This window comes from Phoenix dactylifera, chromosome 4 (assembly GCF_051530095.1).
Source record: "Phoenix dactylifera cultivar Ajwa chromosome 4, Ajwa_hap1_PhDact_Kaust_v1.1, whole genome shotgun sequence".
In the NCBI taxonomy this organism is placed as follows: domain Eukaryota; kingdom Viridiplantae; phylum Streptophyta; class Magnoliopsida; order Arecales; family Arecaceae; genus Phoenix; species Phoenix dactylifera.
In genome coordinates this window covers 38,974,546-38,999,047 of record NC_143193.1, presented here as the reverse complement: position 1 = coordinate 38,999,047, position 24,502 = coordinate 38,974,546, and the positions used below count along the sequence as shown (strand labels likewise).

At 49.8% G+C, this 24,502-nt stretch overlaps 67 non-coding genes across 67 annotated transcripts; all 67 read left to right on the top strand.

The window, feature by feature from the left end:
- Nucleotides 1-45: 45 nt before the first annotated feature.
- On the top strand, nucleotides 46-164 carry LOC149767007 (5S ribosomal RNA). The gene has a single exon (XR_016400573.1). It is a non-coding gene; the product is annotated as a 5S ribosomal RNA (ribosomal RNA).
- A 246-nt stretch (nucleotides 165-410) lies between these two features.
- LOC149767006 (5S ribosomal RNA) lies at nucleotides 411-529 on the top strand. Its single transcript, XR_016400572.1, has one exon. It is a non-coding gene; the product is annotated as a 5S ribosomal RNA (ribosomal RNA).
- Nucleotides 530-776: 247 nt separating this feature from the next.
- Nucleotides 777-895, top strand: LOC149767005 (5S ribosomal RNA). Its single transcript, XR_016402990.1, has one exon. It is a non-coding gene; the product is annotated as a 5S ribosomal RNA (ribosomal RNA).
- Nucleotides 896-1,141: 246 nt separating this feature from the next.
- On the top strand, nucleotides 1,142-1,260 carry LOC149767004 (5S ribosomal RNA). The gene has a single exon (XR_016411615.1). It is a non-coding gene; the product is annotated as a 5S ribosomal RNA (ribosomal RNA).
- Nucleotides 1,261-1,507: 247 nt separating this feature from the next.
- LOC149767003 (5S ribosomal RNA) lies at nucleotides 1,508-1,626 on the top strand. Its single transcript, XR_016403067.1, has one exon. It is a non-coding gene; the product is annotated as a 5S ribosomal RNA (ribosomal RNA).
- Nucleotides 1,627-1,873: 247 nt separating this feature from the next.
- On the top strand, nucleotides 1,874-1,992 carry LOC149767002 (5S ribosomal RNA). Its single transcript, XR_016400571.1, has one exon. It is a non-coding gene; the product is annotated as a 5S ribosomal RNA (ribosomal RNA).
- A 246-nt stretch (nucleotides 1,993-2,238) lies between these two features.
- LOC149767001 (5S ribosomal RNA) lies at nucleotides 2,239-2,357 on the top strand. Its single transcript, XR_016400570.1, has one exon. It is a non-coding gene; the product is annotated as a 5S ribosomal RNA (ribosomal RNA).
- Nucleotides 2,358-2,604: 247 nt separating this feature from the next.
- Nucleotides 2,605-2,723, top strand: LOC149767000 (5S ribosomal RNA). Its single transcript, XR_016402989.1, has one exon. It is a non-coding gene; the product is annotated as a 5S ribosomal RNA (ribosomal RNA).
- Nucleotides 2,724-2,969: 246 nt separating this feature from the next.
- Nucleotides 2,970-3,088, top strand: LOC149766999 (5S ribosomal RNA). The gene has a single exon (XR_016411614.1). It is a non-coding gene; the product is annotated as a 5S ribosomal RNA (ribosomal RNA).
- A 247-nt stretch (nucleotides 3,089-3,335) lies between these two features.
- LOC149766998 (5S ribosomal RNA) lies at nucleotides 3,336-3,454 on the top strand. The gene has a single exon (XR_016403867.1). It is a non-coding gene; the product is annotated as a 5S ribosomal RNA (ribosomal RNA).
- A 247-nt stretch (nucleotides 3,455-3,701) lies between these two features.
- LOC149766997 (5S ribosomal RNA) lies at nucleotides 3,702-3,820 on the top strand. The gene has a single exon (XR_016400569.1). It is a non-coding gene; the product is annotated as a 5S ribosomal RNA (ribosomal RNA).
- A 246-nt stretch (nucleotides 3,821-4,066) lies between these two features.
- Nucleotides 4,067-4,185, top strand: LOC149766996 (5S ribosomal RNA). The gene has a single exon (XR_016400568.1). It is a non-coding gene; the product is annotated as a 5S ribosomal RNA (ribosomal RNA).
- A 246-nt stretch (nucleotides 4,186-4,431) lies between these two features.
- On the top strand, nucleotides 4,432-4,550 carry LOC149766995 (5S ribosomal RNA). The gene has a single exon (XR_016402988.1). It is a non-coding gene; the product is annotated as a 5S ribosomal RNA (ribosomal RNA).
- A 246-nt stretch (nucleotides 4,551-4,796) lies between these two features.
- Nucleotides 4,797-4,915, top strand: LOC149766994 (5S ribosomal RNA). Its single transcript, XR_016411613.1, has one exon. It is a non-coding gene; the product is annotated as a 5S ribosomal RNA (ribosomal RNA).
- A 247-nt stretch (nucleotides 4,916-5,162) lies between these two features.
- Nucleotides 5,163-5,281, top strand: LOC149766993 (5S ribosomal RNA). The gene has a single exon (XR_016403066.1). It is a non-coding gene; the product is annotated as a 5S ribosomal RNA (ribosomal RNA).
- A 247-nt stretch (nucleotides 5,282-5,528) lies between these two features.
- LOC149766992 (5S ribosomal RNA) lies at nucleotides 5,529-5,647 on the top strand. Its single transcript, XR_016401585.1, has one exon. It is a non-coding gene; the product is annotated as a 5S ribosomal RNA (ribosomal RNA).
- A 246-nt stretch (nucleotides 5,648-5,893) lies between these two features.
- Nucleotides 5,894-6,012, top strand: LOC149766991 (5S ribosomal RNA). The gene has a single exon (XR_016400567.1). It is a non-coding gene; the product is annotated as a 5S ribosomal RNA (ribosomal RNA).
- Nucleotides 6,013-6,259: 247 nt separating this feature from the next.
- LOC149766990 (5S ribosomal RNA) lies at nucleotides 6,260-6,378 on the top strand. Its single transcript, XR_016402987.1, has one exon. It is a non-coding gene; the product is annotated as a 5S ribosomal RNA (ribosomal RNA).
- Nucleotides 6,379-6,624: 246 nt separating this feature from the next.
- LOC149766989 (5S ribosomal RNA) lies at nucleotides 6,625-6,743 on the top strand. The gene has a single exon (XR_016403995.1). It is a non-coding gene; the product is annotated as a 5S ribosomal RNA (ribosomal RNA).
- A 247-nt stretch (nucleotides 6,744-6,990) lies between these two features.
- Nucleotides 6,991-7,109, top strand: LOC149766988 (5S ribosomal RNA). Its single transcript, XR_016402986.1, has one exon. It is a non-coding gene; the product is annotated as a 5S ribosomal RNA (ribosomal RNA).
- A 246-nt stretch (nucleotides 7,110-7,355) lies between these two features.
- LOC149766987 (5S ribosomal RNA) lies at nucleotides 7,356-7,474 on the top strand. The gene has a single exon (XR_016403065.1). It is a non-coding gene; the product is annotated as a 5S ribosomal RNA (ribosomal RNA).
- Nucleotides 7,475-7,721: 247 nt separating this feature from the next.
- On the top strand, nucleotides 7,722-7,840 carry LOC149766986 (5S ribosomal RNA). The gene has a single exon (XR_016400566.1). It is a non-coding gene; the product is annotated as a 5S ribosomal RNA (ribosomal RNA).
- Nucleotides 7,841-8,086: 246 nt separating this feature from the next.
- Nucleotides 8,087-8,205, top strand: LOC149766985 (5S ribosomal RNA). The gene has a single exon (XR_016400565.1). It is a non-coding gene; the product is annotated as a 5S ribosomal RNA (ribosomal RNA).
- A 247-nt stretch (nucleotides 8,206-8,452) lies between these two features.
- LOC149766984 (5S ribosomal RNA) lies at nucleotides 8,453-8,571 on the top strand. The gene has a single exon (XR_016402985.1). It is a non-coding gene; the product is annotated as a 5S ribosomal RNA (ribosomal RNA).
- A 246-nt stretch (nucleotides 8,572-8,817) lies between these two features.
- On the top strand, nucleotides 8,818-8,936 carry LOC149766983 (5S ribosomal RNA). The gene has a single exon (XR_016411612.1). It is a non-coding gene; the product is annotated as a 5S ribosomal RNA (ribosomal RNA).
- A 247-nt stretch (nucleotides 8,937-9,183) lies between these two features.
- On the top strand, nucleotides 9,184-9,302 carry LOC149766982 (5S ribosomal RNA). The gene has a single exon (XR_016402984.1). It is a non-coding gene; the product is annotated as a 5S ribosomal RNA (ribosomal RNA).
- Nucleotides 9,303-9,548: 246 nt separating this feature from the next.
- Nucleotides 9,549-9,667, top strand: LOC149766981 (5S ribosomal RNA). Its single transcript, XR_016403063.1, has one exon. It is a non-coding gene; the product is annotated as a 5S ribosomal RNA (ribosomal RNA).
- A 247-nt stretch (nucleotides 9,668-9,914) lies between these two features.
- On the top strand, nucleotides 9,915-10,033 carry LOC149766980 (5S ribosomal RNA). Its single transcript, XR_016400564.1, has one exon. It is a non-coding gene; the product is annotated as a 5S ribosomal RNA (ribosomal RNA).
- Nucleotides 10,034-10,279: 246 nt separating this feature from the next.
- LOC149766979 (5S ribosomal RNA) lies at nucleotides 10,280-10,398 on the top strand. Its single transcript, XR_016400563.1, has one exon. It is a non-coding gene; the product is annotated as a 5S ribosomal RNA (ribosomal RNA).
- Nucleotides 10,399-10,645: 247 nt separating this feature from the next.
- Nucleotides 10,646-10,764, top strand: LOC149766978 (5S ribosomal RNA). The gene has a single exon (XR_016402983.1). It is a non-coding gene; the product is annotated as a 5S ribosomal RNA (ribosomal RNA).
- Nucleotides 10,765-11,010: 246 nt separating this feature from the next.
- Nucleotides 11,011-11,129, top strand: LOC149766977 (5S ribosomal RNA). The gene has a single exon (XR_016411611.1). It is a non-coding gene; the product is annotated as a 5S ribosomal RNA (ribosomal RNA).
- Nucleotides 11,130-11,376: 247 nt separating this feature from the next.
- On the top strand, nucleotides 11,377-11,495 carry LOC149766976 (5S ribosomal RNA). The gene has a single exon (XR_016402982.1). It is a non-coding gene; the product is annotated as a 5S ribosomal RNA (ribosomal RNA).
- A 246-nt stretch (nucleotides 11,496-11,741) lies between these two features.
- On the top strand, nucleotides 11,742-11,860 carry LOC149766975 (5S ribosomal RNA). Its single transcript, XR_016411610.1, has one exon. It is a non-coding gene; the product is annotated as a 5S ribosomal RNA (ribosomal RNA).
- A 247-nt stretch (nucleotides 11,861-12,107) lies between these two features.
- LOC149766974 (5S ribosomal RNA) lies at nucleotides 12,108-12,226 on the top strand. Its single transcript, XR_016403062.1, has one exon. It is a non-coding gene; the product is annotated as a 5S ribosomal RNA (ribosomal RNA).
- A 247-nt stretch (nucleotides 12,227-12,473) lies between these two features.
- Nucleotides 12,474-12,592, top strand: LOC149766973 (5S ribosomal RNA). The gene has a single exon (XR_016400562.1). It is a non-coding gene; the product is annotated as a 5S ribosomal RNA (ribosomal RNA).
- A 246-nt stretch (nucleotides 12,593-12,838) lies between these two features.
- LOC149766972 (5S ribosomal RNA) lies at nucleotides 12,839-12,957 on the top strand. The gene has a single exon (XR_016400561.1). It is a non-coding gene; the product is annotated as a 5S ribosomal RNA (ribosomal RNA).
- Nucleotides 12,958-13,204: 247 nt separating this feature from the next.
- Nucleotides 13,205-13,323, top strand: LOC149766971 (5S ribosomal RNA). The gene has a single exon (XR_016402980.1). It is a non-coding gene; the product is annotated as a 5S ribosomal RNA (ribosomal RNA).
- A 246-nt stretch (nucleotides 13,324-13,569) lies between these two features.
- LOC149766970 (5S ribosomal RNA) lies at nucleotides 13,570-13,688 on the top strand. The gene has a single exon (XR_016411609.1). It is a non-coding gene; the product is annotated as a 5S ribosomal RNA (ribosomal RNA).
- Nucleotides 13,689-13,935: 247 nt separating this feature from the next.
- Nucleotides 13,936-14,054, top strand: LOC149766969 (5S ribosomal RNA). Its single transcript, XR_016403061.1, has one exon. It is a non-coding gene; the product is annotated as a 5S ribosomal RNA (ribosomal RNA).
- A 247-nt stretch (nucleotides 14,055-14,301) lies between these two features.
- Nucleotides 14,302-14,420, top strand: LOC149766968 (5S ribosomal RNA). The gene has a single exon (XR_016400560.1). It is a non-coding gene; the product is annotated as a 5S ribosomal RNA (ribosomal RNA).
- Nucleotides 14,421-14,666: 246 nt separating this feature from the next.
- LOC149766967 (5S ribosomal RNA) lies at nucleotides 14,667-14,785 on the top strand. The gene has a single exon (XR_016400559.1). It is a non-coding gene; the product is annotated as a 5S ribosomal RNA (ribosomal RNA).
- Nucleotides 14,786-15,032: 247 nt separating this feature from the next.
- LOC149766966 (5S ribosomal RNA) lies at nucleotides 15,033-15,151 on the top strand. The gene has a single exon (XR_016402979.1). It is a non-coding gene; the product is annotated as a 5S ribosomal RNA (ribosomal RNA).
- A 246-nt stretch (nucleotides 15,152-15,397) lies between these two features.
- On the top strand, nucleotides 15,398-15,516 carry LOC149766965 (5S ribosomal RNA). Its single transcript, XR_016411608.1, has one exon. It is a non-coding gene; the product is annotated as a 5S ribosomal RNA (ribosomal RNA).
- A 247-nt stretch (nucleotides 15,517-15,763) lies between these two features.
- On the top strand, nucleotides 15,764-15,882 carry LOC149766964 (5S ribosomal RNA). The gene has a single exon (XR_016403060.1). It is a non-coding gene; the product is annotated as a 5S ribosomal RNA (ribosomal RNA).
- A 247-nt stretch (nucleotides 15,883-16,129) lies between these two features.
- Nucleotides 16,130-16,248, top strand: LOC149766963 (5S ribosomal RNA). The gene has a single exon (XR_016400558.1). It is a non-coding gene; the product is annotated as a 5S ribosomal RNA (ribosomal RNA).
- Nucleotides 16,249-16,494: 246 nt separating this feature from the next.
- LOC149766962 (5S ribosomal RNA) lies at nucleotides 16,495-16,613 on the top strand. The gene has a single exon (XR_016405084.1). It is a non-coding gene; the product is annotated as a 5S ribosomal RNA (ribosomal RNA).
- Nucleotides 16,614-16,859: 246 nt separating this feature from the next.
- On the top strand, nucleotides 16,860-16,978 carry LOC149766961 (5S ribosomal RNA). The gene has a single exon (XR_016400557.1). It is a non-coding gene; the product is annotated as a 5S ribosomal RNA (ribosomal RNA).
- A 246-nt stretch (nucleotides 16,979-17,224) lies between these two features.
- Nucleotides 17,225-17,343, top strand: LOC149766960 (5S ribosomal RNA). The gene has a single exon (XR_016405083.1). It is a non-coding gene; the product is annotated as a 5S ribosomal RNA (ribosomal RNA).
- A 246-nt stretch (nucleotides 17,344-17,589) lies between these two features.
- On the top strand, nucleotides 17,590-17,708 carry LOC149766959 (5S ribosomal RNA). The gene has a single exon (XR_016400556.1). It is a non-coding gene; the product is annotated as a 5S ribosomal RNA (ribosomal RNA).
- A 246-nt stretch (nucleotides 17,709-17,954) lies between these two features.
- Nucleotides 17,955-18,073, top strand: LOC149766958 (5S ribosomal RNA). The gene has a single exon (XR_016400555.1). It is a non-coding gene; the product is annotated as a 5S ribosomal RNA (ribosomal RNA).
- A 247-nt stretch (nucleotides 18,074-18,320) lies between these two features.
- On the top strand, nucleotides 18,321-18,439 carry LOC149766957 (5S ribosomal RNA). Its single transcript, XR_016402978.1, has one exon. It is a non-coding gene; the product is annotated as a 5S ribosomal RNA (ribosomal RNA).
- A 246-nt stretch (nucleotides 18,440-18,685) lies between these two features.
- LOC149766956 (5S ribosomal RNA) lies at nucleotides 18,686-18,804 on the top strand. Its single transcript, XR_016411607.1, has one exon. It is a non-coding gene; the product is annotated as a 5S ribosomal RNA (ribosomal RNA).
- A 247-nt stretch (nucleotides 18,805-19,051) lies between these two features.
- LOC149766955 (5S ribosomal RNA) lies at nucleotides 19,052-19,170 on the top strand. The gene has a single exon (XR_016403059.1). It is a non-coding gene; the product is annotated as a 5S ribosomal RNA (ribosomal RNA).
- Nucleotides 19,171-19,417: 247 nt separating this feature from the next.
- Nucleotides 19,418-19,536, top strand: LOC149766954 (5S ribosomal RNA). The gene has a single exon (XR_016400554.1). It is a non-coding gene; the product is annotated as a 5S ribosomal RNA (ribosomal RNA).
- Nucleotides 19,537-19,782: 246 nt separating this feature from the next.
- Nucleotides 19,783-19,901, top strand: LOC149766953 (5S ribosomal RNA). Its single transcript, XR_016405082.1, has one exon. It is a non-coding gene; the product is annotated as a 5S ribosomal RNA (ribosomal RNA).
- Nucleotides 19,902-20,147: 246 nt separating this feature from the next.
- Nucleotides 20,148-20,266, top strand: LOC149766952 (5S ribosomal RNA). Its single transcript, XR_016400553.1, has one exon. It is a non-coding gene; the product is annotated as a 5S ribosomal RNA (ribosomal RNA).
- Nucleotides 20,267-20,512: 246 nt separating this feature from the next.
- LOC149766951 (5S ribosomal RNA) lies at nucleotides 20,513-20,631 on the top strand. Its single transcript, XR_016405080.1, has one exon. It is a non-coding gene; the product is annotated as a 5S ribosomal RNA (ribosomal RNA).
- A 246-nt stretch (nucleotides 20,632-20,877) lies between these two features.
- On the top strand, nucleotides 20,878-20,996 carry LOC149766950 (5S ribosomal RNA). Its single transcript, XR_016400552.1, has one exon. It is a non-coding gene; the product is annotated as a 5S ribosomal RNA (ribosomal RNA).
- Nucleotides 20,997-21,242: 246 nt separating this feature from the next.
- LOC149766949 (5S ribosomal RNA) lies at nucleotides 21,243-21,361 on the top strand. The gene has a single exon (XR_016400551.1). It is a non-coding gene; the product is annotated as a 5S ribosomal RNA (ribosomal RNA).
- Nucleotides 21,362-21,608: 247 nt separating this feature from the next.
- On the top strand, nucleotides 21,609-21,727 carry LOC149766948 (5S ribosomal RNA). Its single transcript, XR_016402977.1, has one exon. It is a non-coding gene; the product is annotated as a 5S ribosomal RNA (ribosomal RNA).
- Nucleotides 21,728-21,973: 246 nt separating this feature from the next.
- LOC149766947 (5S ribosomal RNA) lies at nucleotides 21,974-22,092 on the top strand. The gene has a single exon (XR_016401792.1). It is a non-coding gene; the product is annotated as a 5S ribosomal RNA (ribosomal RNA).
- Nucleotides 22,093-22,339: 247 nt separating this feature from the next.
- On the top strand, nucleotides 22,340-22,458 carry LOC149766946 (5S ribosomal RNA). The gene has a single exon (XR_016403057.1). It is a non-coding gene; the product is annotated as a 5S ribosomal RNA (ribosomal RNA).
- A 247-nt stretch (nucleotides 22,459-22,705) lies between these two features.
- Nucleotides 22,706-22,824, top strand: LOC149766945 (5S ribosomal RNA). The gene has a single exon (XR_016400550.1). It is a non-coding gene; the product is annotated as a 5S ribosomal RNA (ribosomal RNA).
- A 246-nt stretch (nucleotides 22,825-23,070) lies between these two features.
- LOC149766944 (5S ribosomal RNA) lies at nucleotides 23,071-23,189 on the top strand. Its single transcript, XR_016405079.1, has one exon. It is a non-coding gene; the product is annotated as a 5S ribosomal RNA (ribosomal RNA).
- Nucleotides 23,190-23,435: 246 nt separating this feature from the next.
- On the top strand, nucleotides 23,436-23,554 carry LOC149766943 (5S ribosomal RNA). The gene has a single exon (XR_016405078.1). It is a non-coding gene; the product is annotated as a 5S ribosomal RNA (ribosomal RNA).
- A 246-nt stretch (nucleotides 23,555-23,800) lies between these two features.
- LOC149766942 (5S ribosomal RNA) lies at nucleotides 23,801-23,919 on the top strand. Its single transcript, XR_016404038.1, has one exon. It is a non-coding gene; the product is annotated as a 5S ribosomal RNA (ribosomal RNA).
- A 247-nt stretch (nucleotides 23,920-24,166) lies between these two features.
- On the top strand, nucleotides 24,167-24,285 carry LOC149766941 (5S ribosomal RNA). The gene has a single exon (XR_016402976.1). It is a non-coding gene; the product is annotated as a 5S ribosomal RNA (ribosomal RNA).
- The last annotated feature ends 217 nt before the right edge of the window (nucleotides 24,286-24,502 follow it).

Below are 24,502 nucleotides of genomic sequence, written 5' to 3'. Positions count from 1 at the left end.
GGTCTGCTGCTTTGTCATAAAAGGGAGTTTCGATGGGCATGTCATGGGTGCGATCATACCAGCACTAAGGCACCGGATCCCATCAGAACTCCGCAGTTAAGCGTGCTTGGGCGAGAGTAGTACTAGGATGGGTGACCCCCTGGGAAGTCCTCGTGTTGCACCCCTTTTATTTTTTGCCCGCTTTTTTATTTTTTGATAATATTTATTTTTAATTTTTCGGCTTTTGGCTTTTCCTCTTCGGATAATTTTTTCTCCCGAAAATAAACTGAGTCCGGAGACTGGCGGTGCCATGCCGCATAGCGGGACCAGCGCGTTGAATCCTATGCCAGAACGGCCCCGGCGGCGTGAATGTCTCGGGCCGTCGAGGTCTGCTGCTTTGTCATAAAAGGGAGTTTCGATGGGCACGTCATGGGTGCGATCATACCAGCACTAAGGCACCGGATCCCATCAGAACTCCGCAGTTAAGCGTGCTTGGGCGAGAGTAGTACTAGGATGGGTGACCCCCTGGGAAGTCCTCGTGTTGCACCCCTTTTATTTTTTGCCCGCTTTTTTATTTTTTGATAATATTTATTTTTAATTTTTCGGCTTTTGGCTTTTCCTCTTCGGATAATTTTTTTCCCCCGAAAATAAACTGAGTCCGGAGACTGGCGGTGCCATGCCGCATAGCGGGATCAGCGCGTTGAATCCTACGCCAGAACGGCCCCGGCGGCGCGAATGTCTCGGGCCGTCGAGGTCTGCTGCTTTGTCATAAAAGGGAGTTTCGATGGGCATGTCATGGGTGCGATCATACCCGCACTAATGCACCGGATCCCATCAGAACTCCGCAGTTAAGCGTGTTTGGGCGAGAGTAGTACTAGGATGGGTGACCCCCTGGGAAGTCCTCGTGTTGCACCCCTTTTATTTTTTGCCCGCTTTTTTATTTTTTGATAATATTTATTTTTAATTTTTCGGCTTTTGGCTTTTTCTCTTCGGATAATTTTTTTTCCCGAAAATAAACTGATTCCGGAGACTCGCGGTGCCATGCCGCATAGCGGGACCAGCGTGTTGAATCCTACGCCAGAACGGCCTCGGCGGCGCGAATGTTTCGGGCCATCGAGGTCTGCTGCTTTGTCACAAAAGGGAGTTTCGAAGGGCATGTCATGGGTGCGATCATACCAGCACTAATGCACCGGATCCCATCAGAACTCCGCAGTTAAGCGTGCTTGGGCGAGAGTAGTACTAGGATGGGTGACCCCCTGGGAAGTCCTCGTGTTGCACCCCTTTTATTTTTTGCCCGCTTTTTTATTTTTTGATAATATTTATTTTTAATTTTTTGGCTTTTGGCTTTTCCTCTTCGGATAATTTTTTTCCTCCGAAAATAAACTGAGTCCGAAGACTGGCGGTGCCATGCCGCATAGCGGGACCAGCGCGTTGAATCCTACGCCAGAACGGACCCGGCGGCGCGAATGTCTCGGGCCGTCGAGGTCTGCTGCTTTGTCATAAAAGGGAGTTTCGAAGAGCATGTCATGGGTGCGATCATACCAGCACTAATGCACCGGATCCCAACAGAACTCCGCAGTTAAGCGTGCTTGGGCGAGAGTAGTACTAGGATGGGTGACCCCCTGGGAAGTCCTCGTGTTGCACCCCTTTTATTTTTTGCCCGCCTTTTTATTTTTTGATAATATTTATTTTTAATTTTTCGGCTTTTGGCTTTTCCTCTCCGGATAATTTTTTTCCTCCGAAAATAAACTGAGTCCGGAGACTGGCGGTGCCATGCCGCATAGCGGGACCAGCGCGTTGAATCCTACGCCAGAACGGCCCCGGCGGCGCGAATGTCTCGGGTCGTCGAGGTCTGCTGCTTTGTCATAAAAGGGAGTTTCGATGGGCATGTCATGGGTGCGATCATACCAGCACTAAGGCACCGGATCCCATCAGAACTCCGCAGTTAAGCGTGCTTGGGCGAGAGTAGTACTAGGATGGGTGACCCCCTGGGAAGTCCTCGTGTTGCACCCCTTTTATTTTTTGCCCGCTTTTTTATTTTTTGATAATATTTATTTTTAATTTTTCGGCTTTTGGCTTTTCCTCTTCGGATAATTTTTTCTCCCGAAAATAAACTGAGTCCGGAGACTGGCGGTGCCATGCCGCATAGCGGGACCAGCGCGTTGAATCCTATGCCAGAACGGCCCCGGCGGCGTGAATGTCTCGGGCCGTCGAGGTCTGCTGCTTTGTCATAAAAGGGAGTTTCGATGGGCATGTCATGGGTGCGATCATACCAGCACTAAGGCACCGGATCCCATCAGAACTCCGCAGTTAAGCGTGCTTGGGCGAGAGTAGTACTAGGATGGGTGACCCCCTGGGAAGTCCTCGTGTTGCACCCCTTTTATTTTTTGCCCGCTTTTTTATTTTTTGATAATATTTATTTTTAATTTTTCGGCTTTTGGCTTTTCCTCTTCGGATAATTTTTTTCCCCCGAAAATAAACTGAGTCCGGAGACTGGCGGTGCCATGCCGCATAGCGGGACCAGCGCGTTGAATCCTACGCCAGAACGGCCCCGGCGGCGCGAATGTCTCGGGCCGTCGAGGTCTGCTGCTTTGTCATAAAAGGGAGTTTCGATGGGCATGTCATGGGTGCGATCATACCCGCACTAATGCACCGGATCCCATCAGAACTCCGCAGTTAAGCGTGTTTGGGCGAGAGTAGTACTAGGATGGGTGACCCCCTGGGAAGTCCTCGTGTTGCACCCCTTTTATTTTTTGCCCGCTTTTTTATTTTTTGATAATATTTATTTTTAATTTTTCGGCTTTTGGCTTTTTCTCTTCGGATAATTTTTTTTCCCGAAAATAAACTGATTCCGGAGACTCGCGGTGCCATGCCGCATAGCGGGACCAGCGTGTTGAATCCTACGCCAGAACGGCCTCGGCGGCGCGAATGTTTCGGGCCATCGAGGTCTGCTGCTTTGTCACAAAAGGGAGTTTCGAAGGGCATGTCATGGGTGCGATCATACCAGCACTAATGCACCGGATCCCATCAGAACTCCGCAGTTAAGCGTGCTTGGGCGAGAGTAGTACTAGGATGGGTGACCCCCTGGGAAGTCCTCGTGTTGCACCCCTTTTATTTTTTGCCCGCTTTTTTATTTTTTGATAATATTTATTTTTAATTTTTTGGCTTTTGGCTTTTCCTCTTCGGATAATTTTTTTCCTCCGAAAATAAACTGAGTCCGAAGACTGGCGGTGCCATGCCGCATAGCGGGACCAGCGCGTTGAATCCTACGCCAGAACGGCCCCGGCGGCGCGAATGTCTCGGGCCGTCGAGGTCTGCTGCTTTGTCATAAAAGGGAGTTTCGAAGAGCATGTCATGGGTGCGATCATACCAGCACTAATGCACCGGATCCCAACAGAACTCCGCAGTTAAGCGTGCTTGGGCGAGAGTAGTACTAGGTTGGGTGACCCCCTGGGAAGTCCTCGTGTTGCACCCCTTTTATTTTTTGCCCGCCTTTTTATTTTTTGATAATATTTATTTTTAATTTTTCGGCTTTTGGCTTTTCCTCTCCGGATAATTTTTTTCCTCCGAAAATAAACTGAGTCCGGAGACTGGCGGTGCCATGCCGCATAGCGGGACCAGCGCGTTGAATCCTACGCCAGAACGGCCCCGGCGGCGCGAATGTCTCGGGTCGTCGAGGTCTGCTGCTTTGTCATAAAAGGGAGTTTCGATGGGCATGTCATGGGTGCGATCATACCAGCACTAAGGCACCGGATCCCATCAGAACTCCGCAGTTAAGCGTGCTTGGGCGAGAGTAGTACTAGGATGGGTGACCCCCTGGGAAGTCCTCGTGTTGCACCCCTTTTATTTTTTGCCCGCTTTTTTATTTTTTGATAATATTTATTTTTAATTTTTCGGCTTTTGGCTTTTCCTCTTCGGATAATTTTTTCTCCCGAAAATAAACTGAGTCCGGAGACTGGCGGTGCCATGCCGCATAGCGGGACCAGCGCGTTGAATCCTATGCCAGAACGGCCCCGGCGGCGTGAATGTCTCGGGCCGTCGAGGTCTGCTGCTTTGTCATAAAAGGGAGTTTCGATGGGCATGTCATGGGTGCGATCATACCAGCACTAAGGCACCGGATCCCATCAGAACTCCGCAGTTAAGCGTGCTTGGGCGAGAGTAGTACTAGGATGGGTGACCCCCTGGGAAGTCCTCGTGTTGCACCCCTTTTATTTTTTGCCCGCTTTTTTATTTTTTGATAATATTTATTTTTAATTTTTCGGCTTTTGGCTTTTCCTCTTCGGATAATTTTTTCCCCCGAAAATAAACTGAGTCCGGAGACTGGCGGTGCCATGCCGCATAGCGGGACCAGCGCGTTGAATCCTACGCCAGAACGGCCCCGGCGGCGCGAATGTCTCGGGCCGTCGAGGTCTGCTGCTTTGTCATAAAAGGGAGTTTCGATGGGCATGTCATGGGTGCGATCATACCCGCACTAATGCACCGGATCCCATCAGAACTCCGCAGTTAAGCGTGTTTGGGCGAGAGTAGTACTAGGATGGGTGACCCCCTGGGAAGTCCTCGTGTTGCACCCCTTTTATTTTTTGCCCGCTTTTTTATTTTTTGATAATATTTATTTTTAATTTTTCGGCTTTTGGCTTTTTCTCTTCGGATAATTTTTTTTCCCGAAAATAAACTGATTCCGGAGACTCGCGGTGCCATGCCGCATAGCGGGACCAGCGTGTTGAATCCTACGCCAGAACGGCCTCGGCGGCGCGAATGTTTCGGGCCATCGAGGTCTGCTGCTTTGTCACAAAAGGGAGTTTCGAAGGGCATGTCATGGGTGCGATCATACCAGCACTAATGCACCGGATCCCATCAGAACTCCGCAGTTAAGCGTGCTTGGGCGAGAGTAGTACTAGGATGGGTGACCCCCTGGGAAGTCCTCGTGTTGCACCCCTTTTATTTTTTGCCCGCTTTTTTATTTTTTGATAATATTTATTTTTAATTTTTTGGCTTTTGGCTTTTCCTCTTCGGATAATTTTTTTCCTCCGAAAATAAACTGAGTCCGAAGACTGGCGGTGCCATGCCGCATAGCGGGACCAGCGCGTTGAATCCTACGCCAGAACGGCCCCGGCGGCGCGAATGTCTCGGGCCGTCGAGGTCTGCTGCTTTGTCATAAAAGGGAGTTTCGAAGAGCATGTCATGGGTGCGATCATACCAGCACTAATGCACCGGATCCCAACAGAACTCCGCAGTTAAGCGTGCTTGGGCGAGAGTAGTACTAGGATGGGTGACCCCCTGGGAAGTCCTCGTGTTGCACCCCTTTTATTTTTTGCCCGCCTTTTTATTTTTTGATAATATTTATTTTTAATTTTTCGGCTTTTGGCTTTTCCTCTCCGGATAATTTTTTTCCTCCGAAAATAAACTGAGTCCGGAGACTGGCGGTGCCATGCCGCATAGCGGGACCAGCGCGTTGAATCCTACGCCAGAACGGCCCCGGCGGCGCGAATGTCTCGGGTCGTCGAGGTCTGCTGCTTTGTCATAAAAGGGAGTTTCGATGGGCATGTCATGGGTGCGATCATACCAGCACTAAGGCACCGGATCCCATCAGAACTCCGCAGTTAAGCGTGCTTGGGCGAGAGTAGTACTAGAATGGGTGACCCCCTGGGAAGTCCTCGTGTTGCACCCCTTTTATTTTTTGCCCGCTTTTTTATTTTTTGATAATATTTATTTTTAATTTTTCGGCTTTTGGCTTTTCCTCTTCGGATAATTTTTTCTCCCGAAAATAAACTGAGTCCGGAGACTGGCGGTGCCATGCCGCATAGCGGGACCAGCGCGTTGAATCCTATGCCAGAACGGCCCCGGCGGCGTGAATGTCTCGGGCCGTCGAGGTCTGCTGCTTTGTCATAAAAGGGAGTTTCGATGGGCATGTCATGGGTGCGATCATACCAGCACTAAGGCACCGGATCCCATCAGAACTCCGCAGTTAAGCGTGCTTGGGCGAGAGTAGTACTAGGATGGGTGACCCCCTGGGAAGTCCTCGTGTTGCACCCCTTTTATTTTTTGCCCGCTTTTATATTTTTTGATAATATTTATTTTTAATTTTTCGGCTTTTGGCTTTTCCTCTTCGGATAATTTTTTTCCCCCGAAAATAAACTGAGTCCGGAGACTGGCGGTGCCATGCCGCATAGCGGGACCAGCGCGTTGAATCCTACGCCAGAACGGCCCCGGCGGCGCGAATGTCTCGGGCCGTCGAGGTCTGCTGCTTTGTCATAAAAGGGAGTTTCGATGGGCATGTCATGGGTGCGATCATACCCGCACTAATGCACCGGATCCCATCAGAACTCCGCAGTTAAGCGTGTTTGGGCGAGAGTAGTACTAGGATGGGTGACCCCCTGGGAAGTCCTCGTGTTGCACCCCTTTTATTTTTTGCCCGCTTTTTTATTTTTTGATAATATTTATTTTTAATTTTTCGGCTTTTGGCTTTTTCTCTTCGGATAATTTTTTTTCCCGAAAATAAACTGATTCCGGAGACTCGCGGTGCCATGCCGCATAGCGGGACCAGCGTGTTGAATCCTACGCCAGAACGGCCTCGGCGGCGCGAATGTTTCGGGCCATCGAGGTCTGCTGCTTTGTCACAAAAGGGAGTTTCGAAGGGCATGTCATGGGTGCGATCATACCAGCACTAATGCACCGGATCCCATCAGAACTCCGCAGTTAAGCGTGCTTGGGCGAGAGTAGTACTAGGATGGGTGACCCCCTGGGAAGTCCTCATGTTGCACCCCTTTTATTTTTTGCCCGCTTTTTTATTTTTTGATAATATTTATTTTTAATTTTTTGGCTTTTGGCTTTTCCTCTTCGGATAATTTTTTTCCTCCGAAAATAAACTGAGTCCGAAGACTGGCGGTGCCATGCCGCATAGCGGGACCAGCGCGTTGAATCCTACGCCAGAACGGCCCCGGCGGCGCGAATGTCTCGGGCCGTCGAGGTCTGCTGCTTTGTCATAAAAGGGAGTTTCGATGGGCATGTCATGGGTGCGATCATACCCGCACTAATGCACCGGATCCCATCAGAACTCCGCAGTTAAGCGTGTTTGGGCGAGAGTAGTACTAGGATGGGTGACCCCCTGGGAAGTCCTCGTGTTGCACCCCTTTTATTTTTTGCCCGCTTTTTTATTTTTTGATAATATTTATTTTTAATTTTTCGGCTTTTGGCTTTTTCTCTTCGGATAATTTTTTTTCCCGAAAATAAACTGATTCCGGAGACTGGCGGTGCCATGCCGCATAGCGGGACCAGCGTGTTGAATCCTACGCCAGAACGGCCCCGGCGGCGCGAATGTCTCGGGCCGTCGAGGTCTGCTGCTTTGTCATAAAAGGGAGTTTCGAAGAGCATGTCATGGGTGCGATCATACCAGCACTAATGCACCGGATCCCAACAGAACTCCGCAGTTAAGCGTGCTTGGGCGAGAGTAGTACTAGGATGGGTGACCCCCTGGGAAGTCCTCGTGTTGCACCCCTTTTATTTTTTGCCCGCCTTTTTATTTTTTGATAATATTTATTTTTAATTTTTCGGCTTTTGGCTTTTCCTCTCCGGATAATTTTTTTCCTCCGAAAATAAACTGAGTCCGGAGACTGGCGGTGCCATGCCGCATAGCGGGACCAGCGCGTTGAATCCTACGCCAGAACGGCCCCGGCGGCGCGAATGTCTCGGGTCGTCGAGGTCTGCTGCTTTGTCATAAAAGGGAGTTTCGATGGGCATGTCATGGGTGCGATCATACCAGCACTAAGGCACCGGATCCCATCAGAACTCCGCAGTTAAGCGTGCTTGGGCGAGAGTAGTACTAGGATGGGTGACCCCCTGGGAAGTCCTCGTGTTGCACCCCTTTTATTTTTTGCCCGCTTTTTTATTTTTTGATAATATTTATTTTTAATTTTTCGGCTTTTGGCTTTTCCTCTTCGGATAATTTTTTCTCCCGAAAATAAACTGAGTCCGGAGACTGGCGGTGCCATGCCGCATAGCGGGACCAGCGCGTTGAATCCTATGCCAGAACGGCCCCGGCGGCGTGAATGTCTCGGGCCGTCGAGGTCTGCTGCTTTGTCATAAAAGGGAGTTTCGATGGGCATGTCATGGGTGCGATCATACCAGCACTAAGGCACCGGATCCCATCAGAACTCCGCAGTTAAGCGTGCTTGGGCGAGAGTAGTACTAGGATGGGTGACCCCCTGGGAAGTCCTCGTGTTGCACCCCTTTTATTTTTTGCCCGCTTTTTTATTTTTTGATAATATTTATTTTTAATTTTTCGGCTTTTGGCTTTTCCTCTTCGGATAATTTTTTTCCCCCGAAAATAAACTGAGTCCGGAGACTGGCGGTGCCATGCCGCATAGCGGGACCAGCGCGTTGAATCCTACGCCAGAACGGCCCCGGCGGCGCGAATGTCTCGGGCCGTCGAGGTCTGCTGCTTTGTCATAAAAGGGAGTTTCGATGGGCATGTCATGGGTGCGATCATACCCGCACTAATGCACCGGATCCCATCAGAACTCCGCAGTTAAGCGTGTTTGGGCGAGAGTAGTACTAGGATGGGTGACCCCCTGGGAAGTCCTCGTGTTGCACCCCTTTTATTTTTTGCCCGCTTTTTTATTTTTTGAAAATATTTATTTTTAATTTTTCGGCTTTTGGCTTTTTCTCTTCGGATAATTTTTTTTCCCGAAAATAAACTGATTCCGGAGACTCGCGGTGCCATGCCGCATAGCGGGACCAGCGTGTTGAATCCTACGCCAGAACGGCCTCGGCGGCGCGAATGTTTCGGGCCATCGAGGTCTGCTGCTTTGTCACAAAAGGGAGTTTCGAAGGCCATGTCATGGGTGCGATCATACCAGCACTAATGCACCGGATCCCATCAGAACTCCGCAGTTAAGCGTGCTTGGGCGAGAGTAGTACTAGGATGGGTGACCCCCTGGGAAGTCCTCGTGTTGCACCCCTTTTATTTTTTGCCCGCTTTTTTATTTTTTGATAATATTTATTTTTAATTTTTTGGCTTTTGGCTTTTCCTCTTCGGATAATTTTTTTCCTCCGAAAATAAACTGAGTCCGAAGACTGGCGGTGCCATGCCGCATAGCGGGACCAGCGCGTTGAATCCTACGCCAGAACGGCCCCGGCGGCGCGAATGTCTCGGGCCGTCGAGGTCTGCTGCTTTGTCATAAAAGGGAGTTTCGATGGGCATGTCATGGGTGCGATCATACCCGCACTAATGCACCGGATCCCATCAGAACTCCGCAGTTAAGCGTGTTTGGGCGAGAGTAGTACTAGGATGGGTGACCCCCTGGGAAGTCCTCGTGTTGCACCCCTTTTATTTTTTGCCCGCTTTTTTATTTTTTGATAATATTTATTTTTAATTTTTCGGCTTTTGGCTTTTTCTCTTCGGATAATTTTTTTTCCCGAAAATAAACTGATTCCGGAGACTCGCGGTGCCATGCCGCATAGCGGGACCAGCGTGTTGAATCCTACGCCAGAACGGCCTCGGCGGCGCGAATGTTTCGGGCCATCGAGGTCTGCTGCTTTGTCACAAAAGGGAGTTTCGAAGGGCATGTCATGGGTGCGATCATACCAGCACTAATGCACCGGATCCCAACAGAACTCCGCAGTTAAGCGTGCTTGGGCGAGAGTAGTACTAGGATGGGTGACCCCCTGGGAAGTCCTCGTGTTGCACCCCTTTTATTTTTTGCCCGCCTTTTTATTTTTTGATAATATTTATTTTTAATTTTTCGGCTTTTGGCTTTTCCTCTCCGGATAATTTTTTTCCTCCGAAAATAAACTGAGTCCGGAGACTGGCGGTGCCATGCCGCATAGCGGGACCAGCGCGTTGAATCCTACGCCAGAACGGCCCCGGCGGCGCGAATGTCTCGGGTCGTCGAGGTCTGCTGCTTTGTCATAAAAGGGAGTTTCGATGGGCATGTCATGGGTGCGATCATACCAGCACTAAGGCACCGGATCCCATCAGAACTCCGCAGTTAAGCGTGCTTGGGCGAGAGTAGTACTAGGATGGGTGACCCCCTGGGAAGTCCTCGTGTTGCACCCCTTTTATTTTTTGCCCGCTTTTTTATTTTTTGATAATATTTATTTTTAATTTTTCGGCTTTTGGCTTTTCCTCTTCGGATAATTTTTTCTCCCGAAAATAAACTGAGTCCGGAGACTGGCGGTGCCATGCCGCATAGCGGGACCAGCGCGTTGAATCCTATGCCAGAACGGCCCCGGCGGCGTGAATGTCTCGGGCCGTCGAGGTCTGCTGCTTTGTCATAAAAGGGAGTTTCGATGGGCATGTCATGGGTGCGATCATACCAGCACTAAGGCACCGGATCCCATCAGAACTCCGCAGTTAAGCGTGCTTGGGCGAGAGTAGTACTAGGATGGGTGACCCCCTGGGAAGTCCTCGTGTTGCACCCCTTTTATTTTTTGCCCGCTTTTTTATTTTTTGATAATATTTATTTTTAATTTTTCGGCTTTTGGCTTTTCCTCTTCGGATAATTTTTTTCCCCCGAAAATAAACTGAGTCCGGAGACTGGCGGTGCCATGCCGCATAGCGGGACCAGCGCGTTGAATCCTACGCCAGAACGGCCCCGGCGGCGCGAATGTCTCGGGCCGTCGAGGTCTGCTGCTTTGTCATAAAAGGGAGTTTCGATGGGCATGTCATGGGTGCGATCATACCCGCACTAATGCACCGGATCCCATCAGAACTCCGCAGTTAAGCGTGTTTGGGCGAGAGTAGTACTAGGATGGGTGACCCCCTGGGAAGTCCTCGTGTTGCACCCCTTTTATTTTTTGCCCGCTTTTTTATTTTTTGAAAATATTTATTTTTAATTTTTCGGCTTTTGGCTTTTTCTCTTCGGATAATTTTTTTTCCCGAAAATAAACTGATTCCGGAGACTCGCGGTGCCATGCCGCATAGCGGGACCAGCGTGTTGAATCCTACGCCAGAACGGCCTCGGCGGCGCGAATGTTTCGGGCCATCGAGGTCTGCTGCTTTGTCACAAAAGGGAGTTTCGAAGGGCATGTCATGGGTGCGATCATACCAGCACTAATGCACCGGATCCCATCAGAACTCCGCAGTTAAGCGTGCTTGGGCGAGAGTAGTACTAGGATGGGTGACCCCCTGGGAAGTCCTCGTGTTGCACCCCTTTTATTTTTTGCCCGCTTTTTTATTTTTTGATAATATTTATTTTTAATTTTTTGGCTTTTGGCTTTTCCTCTTCGGATAATTTTTTTCCTCCAAAAATAAACTGAGTCCGAAGACTGGCGGTGCCATGCCGCATAGCGGGACCAGCGCGTTGAATCCTACGCCAGAACGGCCCCGGCGGCGCGAATGTCTCGGGCCGTCGAGGTCTGCTGCTTTGTCATAAAAGGGAGTTTCGATGGGCATGTCATGGGTGCGATCATACCCGCACTAATGCACCGGATCCCATCAGAACTCCGCAGTTAAGCGTGTTTGGGCGAGAGTAGTACTAGGATGGGTGACCCCCTGGGAAGTCCTCGTGTTGCACCCCTTTTATTTTTTGCCCGCTTTTTTATTTTTTGATAATATTTATTTTTAATTTTTCGGCTTTTGGCTTTTTCTCTTCGGATAATTTTTTTTCCCGAAAATAAACTGATTCCGGAGACTCGCGGTGCCATGCCGCATAGCGGGACCAGCGTGTTGAATCCTACGCCAGAACGGCCTCGGCGGCGCGAATGTTTCGGGCCATCGAGGTCTGCTGCTTTGTCACAAAAGGGAGTTTCGAAGGGCATGTCATGGGTGCGATCATACCAGCACTAATGCACCGGATCCCATCAGAACTCCGCAGTTAAGCGTGCTTGGGCGAGAGTAGTACTAGGATGGGTGACCCCCTGGGAAGTCCTCGTGTTGCACCCCTTTTATTTTTTGCCCGCTTTTGTATTTTTTGATAATATTTATTTTTAATTTTTTGGCTTTTGGCTTTTCCTCTTCGGATAATTTTTTTCCTCCGAAAATAAACTGAGTCCGAAGACTGGCGGTGCCATGCCGCATAGCGGGACCAGCGCGTTGAATCCTACGCCAGAACGGCCCCGGCGGCGCGAATGTCTCGGGCCGTCGAGGTCTGCTGCTTTGTCATAAAAGGGAGTTTCGAAGAGCATGTCATGGGTGCGATCATACCAGCACTAATGCACCGGATCCCAACAGAACTCCGCAGTTAAGCGTGCTTGGGCGAGAGTAGTACTAGGATGGGTGACCCCCTGGGAAGTCCTCGTGTTGCACCCCTTTTATTTTTTGCCCGCCTTTTTATTTTTTGATAATATTTATTTTTAATTTTTCGGCTTTTGGCTTTTCCTCTCCGGATAATTTTTTTCCTCCGAAAATAAACTGAGTCCGGAGACTGGCGGTGCCATGCCGCATAGCGGGACCAGCGCGTTGAATCCTACGCCAGAACGGCCCCGGCGGCGCGAATGTCTCGGGTCGTCGAGGTCTGCTGCTTTGTCATAAAAGGGAGTTTCGATGGGCATGTCATGGGTGCGATCATACCAGCACTAAGGCACCGGATCCCATCAGAACTCCGCAGTTAAGCGTGCTTGGGCGAGAGTAGTACTAGGATGGGTGACCCCCTGGGAAGTCCTCGTGTTGCACCCCTTTTATTTTTTGCCCGCTTTTTTATTTTTTGATAATATTTATTTTTAATTTTTCGGCTTTTGGCTTTTCCTCTTCGGATAATTTTTTCTCCCGAAAATAAACTGAGTCCGGAGACTGGCGGTGCCATGCCGCATAGCGGGACCAGCGCGTTGAATCCTATGCCAGAACGGCCCTGGCGGCGTGAATGTCTCGGGCCGTCGAGGTCTGCTGCTTTGTCATAAAAGGGAGTTTCGATGGGCATGTCATGGGTGCGATCATACCAGCACTAAGGCACCGGATCCCATCAGAACTCCGCAGTTAAGCGTGCTTGGGCGAGAGTAGTACTAGGATGGGTGACCCCCTGGGAAGTCCTCGTGTTGCACCCCTTTTATTTTTTGCCCGCTTTTTTATTTTTTGATAATATTTATTTTTAATTTTTCGGCTTTTGGCTTTTCCTCTTCGGATAATTTTTTTCTCCCGAAAATAAACTGAGTCCGGAGACTGGCGGTGCCATGCCGCATAGCGGGACCAGCGCGTTGAATCCTACGCCAGAACGGCCCCGGCGGCGCGAATGTCTCGGGCCGTCGAGGTCTGCTGCTTTGTCATAAAAGGGAGTTTCGATGGGCATGTCATGGGTGCGATCATACCCGCACTAATGCACCGGATCCCATCAGAACTCCGCAGTTAAGCGTGTTTGGGCGAGAGTAGTACTAGGATGGGTGACCCCCTGGGAAGTCCTCGTGTTGCACCCCTTTTATTTTTTGCCCGCTTTTTTATTTTTTGATAATATTTATTTTTAATTTTTCGGCTTTTGGCTTTTTCTCTTCGGATAATTTTTTTTTTCGAAAATAAACTGATTCCGGAGACTCGCGGTGCCATGCCGCATAGCGGGACCAGCGTGTTGAATCCTACGCCAGAACGGCCTCGGCGGCGCGAATGTTTCGGGCCATCGAGGTCTGCTGCTTTGTCACAAAAGGGAGTTTCGAAGGGCATGTCATGGGTGCGATCATACCAGCACTAATGCACCGGATCCCATCAGAACTCCGCAGTTAAGCGTGCTTGGGCGAGAGTAGTACTAGGATGGGTGACCCCCTGGGAAGTCCTCGTGTTGCACCCCTTTTATTTTTTGCCCGCTTTTTTATTTTTTGATAATATTTATTTTTAATTTTTTGGCTTTTGGCTTTTCCTCTTCGGATAATTTTTTTCCTCCGAAAATAAACTGAGTCCGAAGACTGGCGGTGCCATGCCGCATAGCGGGACCAGCGCGTTGAATCCTACGCCAGAACGGCCCCGGCGGCGCGAATGTCTCGGGCCGTCGAGGTCTGCTGCTTTGTCATAAAAGGGAGTTTCGAAGAGCATGTCATGGGTGCGATCATACCAGCACTAATGCACCGGATCCCAACAGAACTCCGCAGTTAAGCGTGCTTGGGCGAGAGTAGTACTAGGATGGGTGACCCCCTGGGAAGTCCTCGTGTTGCACCCCTTTTATTTTTTGCCCGCCTTTTTATTTTTTGATAATATTTATTTTTAATTTTTCGGCTTTTGGCTTTTCCTCTCCGGATAATTTTTTTCCTCCGAAAATAAACTGAGTCCGGAGACTGGCGGTGCCATGCCGCATAGCGGGACCAGCGCGTTGAATCCTACGCCAGAACGGCCCCGGCGGCGCGAATGTCTCGGGTCGTCGAGGTCTGCTGCTTTGTCATAAAAGGGAGTTTCGATGGGCATGTCATGGGTGCGATCATACCAGCACTAAGGCACCGGATCCCATCAGAACTCCGCAGTTAAGCGTGCTTGGGCGAGAGTAGTACTAGGATGGGTGACCCCCTGGGAAGTCCTCGTGTTGCACCCCTTTTATTTTTTGCCCGCTTTTTTATTTTTTGATAATATTTATTTTTAATTTTTCGGCTTTTGGCTTTTCCTCTTCGGATAATTTTTTCTCCCGAAAATAAACTGAGTCCGGAGACTGGCGGTGCCATGCCGCATAGCGGGACCAGCGCGTTGAATCCTATGCCAGAACGGCCCTGGCGGCGTGAATGTCTCGGGCCGTCGAGGTCTGCTGCTTTGTCATAAAAGGGAGTTTCGATGGGCATGTCATGGGTGCGATCATACCAGCACTAAGGCACCGGATCCCATCAGAACTCCGCAGTTAAGCGTGCTTGGGCGAGAGTAGTACTAGGATGGGTGACCCCCTGGGAAGTCCTCGTGTTGCACCCCTTTTATTTTTTGCCCGCTTTTTTATTTTTTGATAATATTTATTTTTAATTTTTCGGCTTTTGGCTTTTCCTCTTCGGATAATTTTTTTCTCCCGAAAATAAACTGAGTCCGGAGACTGGCGGTGCCATGCCGCATAGCGGGACCAGCGCGTTGAATCCTACGCCAGAACGGCCCCGGCGGCGCGAATGTCTCGGGCCGTCGAGGTCTGCTGCTTTGTCATAAAAGGGAGTTTCGATGGGCATGTCATGGGTGCGATCATACCCGCACTAATGCACCGGATCCCATCAGAACTCCGCAGTTAAGCGTGTTTGGGCGAGAGTAGTACTAGGATGGGTGACCCCCTGGGAAGTCCTCGTGTTGCACCCCTTTTATTTTTTGCCCGCTTTTTTATTTTTTGATAATATTTATTTTTAATTTTTCGGCTTTTGGCTTTTTCTCTTCGGATAATTTTTTTTTCCGAAAATAAACTGATTTCGGAGACTCGCGGTGCCATGCCGCATAGCGGGACCAGCGTGTTGAATCCTACGCCAGAACGGCCTCGGCGGCGCGAATGTTTCGGGCCATCGAGGTCTGCTGCTTTGTCACAAAAGGGAGTTTCGAAGGGCATGTCATGGGTGCGATCATACCAGCACTAATGCACCGGATCCCATCAGAACTCCGCAGTTAAGCGTGCTTGGGCGAGAGTAGTACTAGGATGGGTGACCCCCTGGGAAGTCCTCGTGTTGCACCCCTTTTATTTTTTGCCCGCTTTTTTATTTTTTGATAATATTTATTTTTAATTTTTTGGCTTTTGGCTTTTCCTCTTCGGATAATTTTTTTCCTCCGAAAATAAACTGAGTCCGGAGACTGGCGGTGCCATGCCGCATAGCGGGACCAGCGCGTTGAATCCTACGCCAGAACGGCCCCGGCGGCGCGAATGTCTCGGGCCGTCGAGGTCTGCTGCTTTGTCATAAAAGGGAGTTTCGAAGAGCATGTCATGGGTGCGATCATACCAGCACTAATGCACCGGATCCCAACAGAACTCCGCAGTTAAGCGTGCTTGGGCGAGAGTAGTACTAGGATGGGTGACCCCCTGGGAAGTCCTCGTGTTGCACCCCTTTTATTTTTTGCCCGCCTTTTTATTTTTTGATAATATTTATTTTTAATTTTTCGGCTTTTGGCTTTTCCTCTCCGGATAATTTTTTTCCTCCGAAAATAAACTGAGTCCGGAGACTGGCGGTGCCATGCCGCATAGCGGGACCAGCGCGTTGAATCCTACGCCAGAACGGCCCCGGCGGCGCGAATGTCTCGGGTCGTCGAGGTCTGCTGCTTTGTCATAAAAGGGAGTTTCGATGGGCATGTCATGGGTGCGATCATACCAGCACTAAGGCACCGGATCCCATCAGAACTCCGCAGTTAAGCGTGCTTGGGCGAGAGTAGTACTAGGATGGGTGACCCCCTGGGAAGTCCTCGTGTTGCACCCCTTTTATTTTTTGCCCGCTTTTTTATTTTTTGATAATATTTATTTTTAATTTTTCGGCTTTTGGCTTTTCCTCTTCGGATAATTTTTTCTCCCGAAAATAAACTGAGTCCGGAGACTGGCGGTGCCATGCCGCATAGCGGGACCAGCGCGTTGAATCCTATGCCAGAACGGCCCCGGCGGCGTGAATGTCTCGGGCCGTCGAGGTCTGCTGCTTTGTCATAAAAGGGAGTTTCGATGGGCATGTCATGGGTGCGATCATACCAGCACTAAGGCACCGGATCCAATCAGAACTCCGCAGTTAAGCGTGCTTGGGCGAGAGTAGTACTAGGATGGGTGACCCCCTGGGAAGTCCTCGTGTTGCACCCCTTTTATTTTTTGCCCGCTTTTTTATTTTTTGATAATATTTATTTTTAATTTTTCGGCTTTTGGCTTTTCCTCTTCGGATAATTTTTTCTCCCGAAAATAAACTGAGTCCGGAGACTGGCGGTGCCATGCCGCATAGCGGGACCAGCGCGTTGAATCCTATGCCAGAACAGCCCCGGCGGCGTGAATGTCTCGGGCCGTCGAGGTCTGCTGCTTTGTCATAAAAGGGAGTTTCGATGGGCATGTCATGGGTGCGATCATACCAGCACTAAGGCACCGGATCCCATCAGAACTCCGCAGTTAAGCGTGCTTGGGCGAGAGTAGTACTAGGATGGGTGACCCCCTGGGAAGTCCTCGTGTTGCACCCCTTTTATTTTTTGCCCGCTTTTTTATTTTTTGATAATATTTATTTTTAATTTTTCGGCTTTTGGCTTTTCCTCTTCGGATAATTTTTTCTCCCGAAAATAAACTGAGTCCGGAGACTGGCGGTGCCATGCCGCATAGCGGGACCAGCGCGTTGAATCCTATGCCAGAACGGCCCCGGCGGCGTGAATGTCTCGGGCCGTCGAGGTCTGCTGCTTTGTCATAAAAGGGAGTTTCGATGGGCATGTCATGGGTGCGATCATACCAGCACTAAGGCACCGGATCCAATCAGAACTCCGCAGTTAAGCGTGCTTGGGCGAGAGTAGTACTAGGATGGGTGACCCCCTGGGAAGTCCTCGTGTTGCACCCCTTTTATTTTTTGCCCGCTTTTTTATTTTTTGATAATATTTATTTTTAATTTTTCGGCTTTTGGCTTTTCCTCTTCGGATAATTTTTTCTCCCGAAAATAAACTGAGTCCGGAGACTGGCGGTGCCATGCCGCATAGCGGGACCAGCGCGTTGAATCCTATGCCAGAACGGCCCCGGCGGCGTGAATGTCTCGGGCCGTCGAGGTCTGCTGCTTTGTCATAAAAGGGAGTTTCGATGGGCATGTCATGGGTGCGATCATACCAGCACTAAGGCACCGGATCCCATCAGAACTCCGCAGTTAAGCGTGCTTGGGCGAGAGTAGTACTAGGATGGGTGACCCCCTGGGAAGTCCTCGTGTTGCACCCCTTTTATTTTTTGCCCGCTTTTTTATTTTTTGATAATATTTATTTTTAATTTTTCGGCTTTTGGCTTTTCCTCTTCGGATAATTTTTTCTCCCGAAAATAAACTGAGTCCGGAGACTGGCGGTGCCATGCCGCATAGCGGGACCAGCGCGTTGAATCCTATGCCAGAACGGCCCCGGCGGCGTGAATGTCTCGGGCCGTCGAGGTCTGCTGCTTTGTCATAAAAGGGAGTTTCGATGGGCATGTCATGGGTGCGATCATACCAGCACTAAGGCACCGGATCCCATCAGAACTCCGCAGTTAAGCGTGCTTGGGCGAGAGTAGTACTAGGATGGGTGACCCCCTGGGAAGTCCTCGTGTTGCACCCCTTTTATTTTTTGCCCGCTTTTTTATTTTTTGATAATATTTATTTTTAATTTTTCGGCTTTTGGCTTTTCCTCTTCGGATAATTTTTTTCCCTCGAAAATAAACTGAGTCCGGAGACTGGCGGTGCCATGCCGCATAGCGGGACCAGCGCGTTGAATCCTACGCCAGAACGGCCCCGGCGGCGCGAATGTCTCGGGCCGTCGAAGTCTGCTGCTTTGTCATAAAAGGGAGTTTCGATGGGCATGTCATGGGTGCGATCATACCCGCACTAATGCACCGGATCCCATCAGAACTCCGCAGTTAAGCGTGTTTGGGCGAGAGTAGTACTAGGATGGGTGACCCCCTGGGAAGTCCTCGTGTTGCACCCCTTTTATTTTTTGCCCGCTTTTTTATTTTTTGATAATATTTATTTTTAATTTTTTGGCTTTTGGCTTTTTCTCTTCGGATAATTTTTTTTCCCGAAAATAAACTGATTCCGGAGACTCGCGGTGCCATGCCGCATAGCGGGACCAGCGTGTTGAATCCTACGCCAGAACGGCCTCGGCGGCGCGAATGTTTCGGGCCATCGAGGTCTGCTGCTTTGTCACAAAAGGGAGTTTCGAAAGGCATGTCATGGGTGCGATCATACCAGCACTAATGCACCGGATCCCATCAGAACTCCGCAGTTAAGCGTGCTTGGGCGAGAGTAGTACTAGGATGGGTGACCCCCTGGGAAGTCCTCGTGTTGCACCCCTTTTATTTTTTGCCCGCTTTTTTATTTTTTGATAATATTTATTTTTAATTTTTTGGCTTTTGGCTTTTCCTCTTCGGATAATTTTTTTCCTCCGAAAATAAACTGAGTCCGGAGACTGGCGGTGCCATGCCGCATAGCGGGACCAGCGCGTTGAATCCTACGCCAGAACGGCCCCGGCGGCGCGAATGTCTCGGGCCGTCGAGGTCTGCTGCTTTGTCATAAAAGGGAGTTTCGAAGAGCATGTCATGGGTGCGATCATACCAGCACTAATGCACCGGATCCCAACAGAACTCCGCAGTTAAGCGTGCTTGGGCGAGAGTAGTACTAGGATGGGTGACCCCCTGGGAAGTCCTCGTGTTGCACCCCTTTTATTTTTTGCCCGCCTTTTTATTTTTTGATAATATTTATTTTTAATTTTTCGGCTTTTGGCTTTTCCTCTCCGGATAATTTTTTTCCTCCGAAAATAAACTGAGTCCGGAGACTGGCGGTGCCATGCCGCATAGCGGGACCAGCGCGTTGAATCCTACGCCAGAACGGCCCCGGCGGCGCGAATGTCTCGGGTCGTCGAGGTCTGCTGCTTTGTCATAAAAGGGAGTTTCGATGGGCATGTCATGGGTGCGATCATACCAGCACTAAGGCACCGGATCCCATCAGAACTCCGCAGTTAAGCGTGCTTGGGCGAGAGTAGTACTAGGATGGGTGACCCCCTGGGAAGTCCTCGTGTTGCACCCCTTTTATTTTTTGCCCGCTTTTTTATTTTTTGATAATATTTATTTTTAATTTTTCGGCTTTTGGCTTTTCCTCTTCGGATAATTTTTTCTCCCGAAAATAAACTGAGTCCGGAGACTGGCGGTGCCATGCCGCATAGCGGGACCAGCGCGTTGAATCCTATGCCAGAACGGCCCCGGCGGCGTGAATGTCTCGGGCCGTCGAGGTCTGCTGCTTTGTCATAAAAGGGAGTTTCGATGGGCATGTCATGGGTGCGATCATACCAGCACTAAGGCACCGGATCCAATCAGAACTCCGCAGTTAAGCGTGCTTGGGCGAGAGTAGTACTAGGATGGGTGACCCCCTGGGAAGTCCTCGTGTTGCACCCCTTTTATTTTTTGCCCGCTTTTTTATTTTTTGATAATATTTATTTTTAATTTTTCGGCTTTTGGCTTTTCCTCTTCGGATAATTTTTTCTCCCGAAAATAAACTGAGTCCGGAGACTGGCGGTGCCATGCCGCATAGCGGGACCAGCGCGTTGAATCCTATGCCAGAACAGCCCCGGCGGCGTGAATGTCTCGGGCCGTCGAGGTCTGCTGCTTTGTCATAAAAGGGAGTTTCGATGGGCATGTCATGGGTGCGATCATACCAGCACTAAGGCACCGGATCCCATCAGAACTCCGCAGTTAAGCGTGCTTGGGCGAGAGTAGTACTAGGATGGGTGACCCCCTGGGAAGTCCTCGTGTTGCACCCCTTTTATTTTTTGCCCGCTTTTTTATTTTTTGATAATATTTATTTTTAATTTTTCGGCTTTTGGCTTTTCCTCTTCGGATAATTTTTTCTCCCGAAAATAAACTGAGTCCGGAGACTGGCGGTGCCATGCCGCATAGCGGGACCAGCGCGTTGAATCCTATGCCAGAACGGCCCCGGCGGCGTGAATGTCTCGGGCCGTCGAGGTCTGCTGCTTTGTCATAAAAGGGAGTTTCGATGGGCATGTCATGGGTGCGATCATACCAGCACTAAGGCACCGGATCCAATCAGAACTCCGCAGTTAAGCGTGCTTGGGCGAGAGTAGTACTAGGATGGGTGACCCCCTGGGAAGTCCTCGTGTTGCACCCCTTTTATTTTTTGCCCGCTTTTTTATTTTTTGATAATATTTATTTTTAATTTTTCGGCTTTTGGCTTTTCCTCTTCGGATAATTTTTTCTCCCGAAAATAAACTGAGTCCGGAGACTGGCGGTGCCATGCCGCATAGCGGGACCAGCGCGTTGAATCCTATGCCAGAACGGCCCCGGCGGCGTGAATGTCTCGGGCCGTCGAGGTCTGCTGCTTTGTCATAAAAGGGAGTTTCGATGGGCATGTCATGGGTGCGATCATACCAGCACTAAGGCACCGGATCCCATCAGAACTCCGCAGTTAAGCGTGCTTGGGCGAGAGTAGTACTAGGATGGGTGACCCCCTGGGAAGTCCTCGTGTTGCACCCCTTTTATTTTTTGCCCGCTTTTTTATTTTTTGATAATATTTATTTTTAATTTTTCGGCTTTTGGCTTTTCCTCTTCGGATAATTTTTTCTCCCGAAAATAAACTGAGTCCGGAGACTGGCGGTGCCATGCCGCATAGCGGGACCAGCGCGTTGAATCCTATGCCAGAACGGCCCCGGCGGCGTGAATGTCTCGGGCCGTCGAGGTCTGCTGCTTTGTCATAAAAGGGAGTTTCGATGGGCATGTCATGGGTGCGATCATACCAGCACTAAGGCACCGGATCCCATCAGAACTCCGCAGTTAAGCGTGCTTGGGCGAGAGTAGTACTAGGATGGGTGACCCCCTGGGAAGTCCTCGTGTTGCACCCCTTTTATTTTTTGCCCGCTTTTTTATTTTTTGATAATATTTATTTTTAATTTTTCGGCTTTTGGCTTTTCCTCTTCGGATAATTTTTTTCCCTCGAAAATAAACTGAGTCCGGAGACTGGCGGTGCCATGCCGCATAGCGGGACCAGCGCGTTGAATCCTACGCCAGAACGGCCCCGGCGGCGCGAATGTCTCGGGCCGTCGAAGTCTGCTGCTTTGTCATAAAAGGGAGTTTCGATGGGCATGTCATGGGTGCGATCATACCCGCACTAATGCACCGGATCCCATCAGAACTCCGCAGTTAAGCGTGTTTGGGCGAGAGTAGTACTAGGATGGGTGACCCCCTGGGAAGTCCTCGTGTTGCACCCCTTTTATTTTTTGCCCGCTTTTTTATTTTTTGATAATATTTATTTTTAATTTTTTGGCTTTTGGCTTTTTCTCTTCGGATAATTTTTTTTCCCGAAAATAAACTGATTCCGGAGACTCGCGGTGCCATGCCGCATAGCGGGACCAGCGTGTTGAATCCTACGCCAGAACGGCCTCGGCGGCGCGAATGTTTCGGGCCATCGAGGTCTGCTGCTTTGTCACAAAAGGGAGTTTCGAAAGGCATGTCATGGGTGCGATCATACCAGCACTAATGCACTGGATCCCATCAGAACTCCGCAGTTAAGCGTGCTTGGGCGAGAGTAGTACTAGGATGGGTGACCCCCTGGGAAGTCCTCGTGTTGCACCCCTTTTATTTTTTGCCCGCTTTTTTATTTTTTGATAATATTTATTTTTAATTTTTTGGCTTTTGGCTTTTCCTCTTCGGATAATTTTTTTCCTCCGAAAATAAACTGAGTCCGGAGACTGGCGGTGCCATGCCGCATAGCGGGACCAGCGCGTTGAATCCTACGCCAGAACGGCCCCGGCGGCGCGAATGTCTCGGGCCGTCGAGGTCTGCTGCTTTGTCATAAAAGGGAGTTTCGAAGAGCATGTCATGGGTGCGATCATACCAGCACTAATGCACCGGATCCCAACAGAACTCCGCAGTTAAGCGTGCTTGGGCGAGAGTAGTACTAGGATGGGTGACCCCCTGGGAAGTCCTCGTGTTGCACCCCTTTTATTTTTTGCCCGCCTTTTTATTTTTTGATAATATTTATTTTTAATTTTTCGGCTTTTGGCTTTTCCTCTCCGGATAATTTTTTTCCTCCGAAAATAAACTGAGTCCGGAGACTGGCGGTGCCATGCCGCATAGCGGGACCAGCGCGTTGAATCCTACGCCAGAACGGCCCCGGCGGCGCGAATGTCTCGGGTCGTCGAGGTCTGCTGCTTTGTCATAAAAGGGAGTTTCGATGGGCATGTCATGGGTGCGATCATACCAGCACTAAGGCACCGGATCCCATCAGAACTCCGCAGTTAAGCGTGCTTGGGCGAGAGTAGTACTAGGATGGGTGACCCCCTGGGAAGTCCTCGTGTTGCACCCCTTTTATTTTTTGCCCGCTTTTTTATTTTTTGATAATATTTATTTTTAATTTTTCGGCTTTTGGCTTTTCCTCTTCGGATAATTTTTTCTCCCGAAAATAAACTGAGTCCGGAGACTGGCGGTGCCATGCCGCATAGCGGGACCAGCGCGTTGAATCCTATGCCAGAACGGCCCCGGCGGCGTGAATGTCTCGGGCCGTCGAGGTCTGCTGCTTTGTCATAAAAGGGAGTTTCGATGGGCATGTCATGGGTGCGATCATACCAGCACTAAGGCACCGGATCCAATCAGAACTCCGCAGTTAAGCGTGCTTGGGCGAGAGTAGTACTAGGATGGGTGACCCCCTGGGAAGTCCTCGTGTTGCACCCCTTTTATTTTTTGCCCGCTTTTTTATTTTTTGATAATATTTATTTTTAATTTTTCGGCTTTTGGCTTTTCCTCTTCGGATAATTTTTTCTCCCGAAAATAAACTGAGTCCGGAGACTGGCGGTGCCATGCCGCATAGCGGGACCAGCGCGTTGAATCCTATGCCAGAACGGCCCCGGCGGCGTGAATGTCTCGGGCCGTCGAGGTCTGCTGCTTTGTCATAAAAGGGAGTTTCGATGGGCATGTCATGGGTGCGATCATACCAGCACTAAGGCACCGGATCCAATCAGAACTCCGCAGTTAAGCGTGCTTGGGCGAGAGTAGTACTAGGATGGGTGACCCCCTGGGAAGTCCTCGTGTTGCACCCCTTTTATTTTTTGCCCGCTTTTTTATTTTTTGATAATATTTATTTTTAATTTTTCGGCTTTTGGCTTTTCCTCTTCGGATAATTTTTTCTCCCGAAAATAAACTGAGTCCGGAGACTGGCGGTGCCATGCCGCATAGCGGAACCAGCGCGTTGAATCCTATGCCAGAACGGCCCCGGCGGCGTGAATGTCTCGGGCCGTCGAGGTCTGCTGCTTTGTCATAAAAGGGAGTTTCGATGGGCATGTCATGGGTGCGATCATACCAGCACTAAGGCACCGGATCCCATCAGAACTCCGCAGTTAAGCGAGCTTGGGCGAGAGTAGTACTAGGATGGGTGACCCCCTGGGAAGTCCTCGTGTTGCACCCCTTTTATTTTTTGCCCGCTTTTTTATTTTTTGATAATATTTATTTTTAATTTTTCGGCTTTTGGCTTTTCCTCTTCGGATAATTTTTTTCCCCCGAAAATAAACTGAGTCCGGAGACTGGCGGTGCCATGCCGCATAGCGGGACCAGCGCGTTGAATCCTACGCCAGAACGGCCCCGGCGGCGCGAATGTCTCGGGCCGTCGAGGTCTGCTGCTTTGTCATAAAAGGGAGTTTCGATGGGCATGTCATGGGTGCGATCATACCCGCACTAATGCACCGGATCCCATCAGAACTCCGCAGTTAAGCGTGTTTGGGCGAGAGTAGTACTAGGATGGGTGACCCCCTGGGAAGTCCTCGTGTTGCACCCCTTTTATTTTTTGCCCGCTTTTTTATTTTTTGATAATATTTATTTTTAATTTTTCGGCTTTTGGCTTTTTCTCTTCGGATAATTTTTTTTCCCGAAAATAAACTGATTCCGGAGACTCGCGGTGCCATGCCGCATAGCGGGACCAGCGTGTTGAATCCTACGCCAGAACGGCCTCGGCGGCGCGAATGTTTCGGGCCATCGAGGTCTGCTGCTTTGTC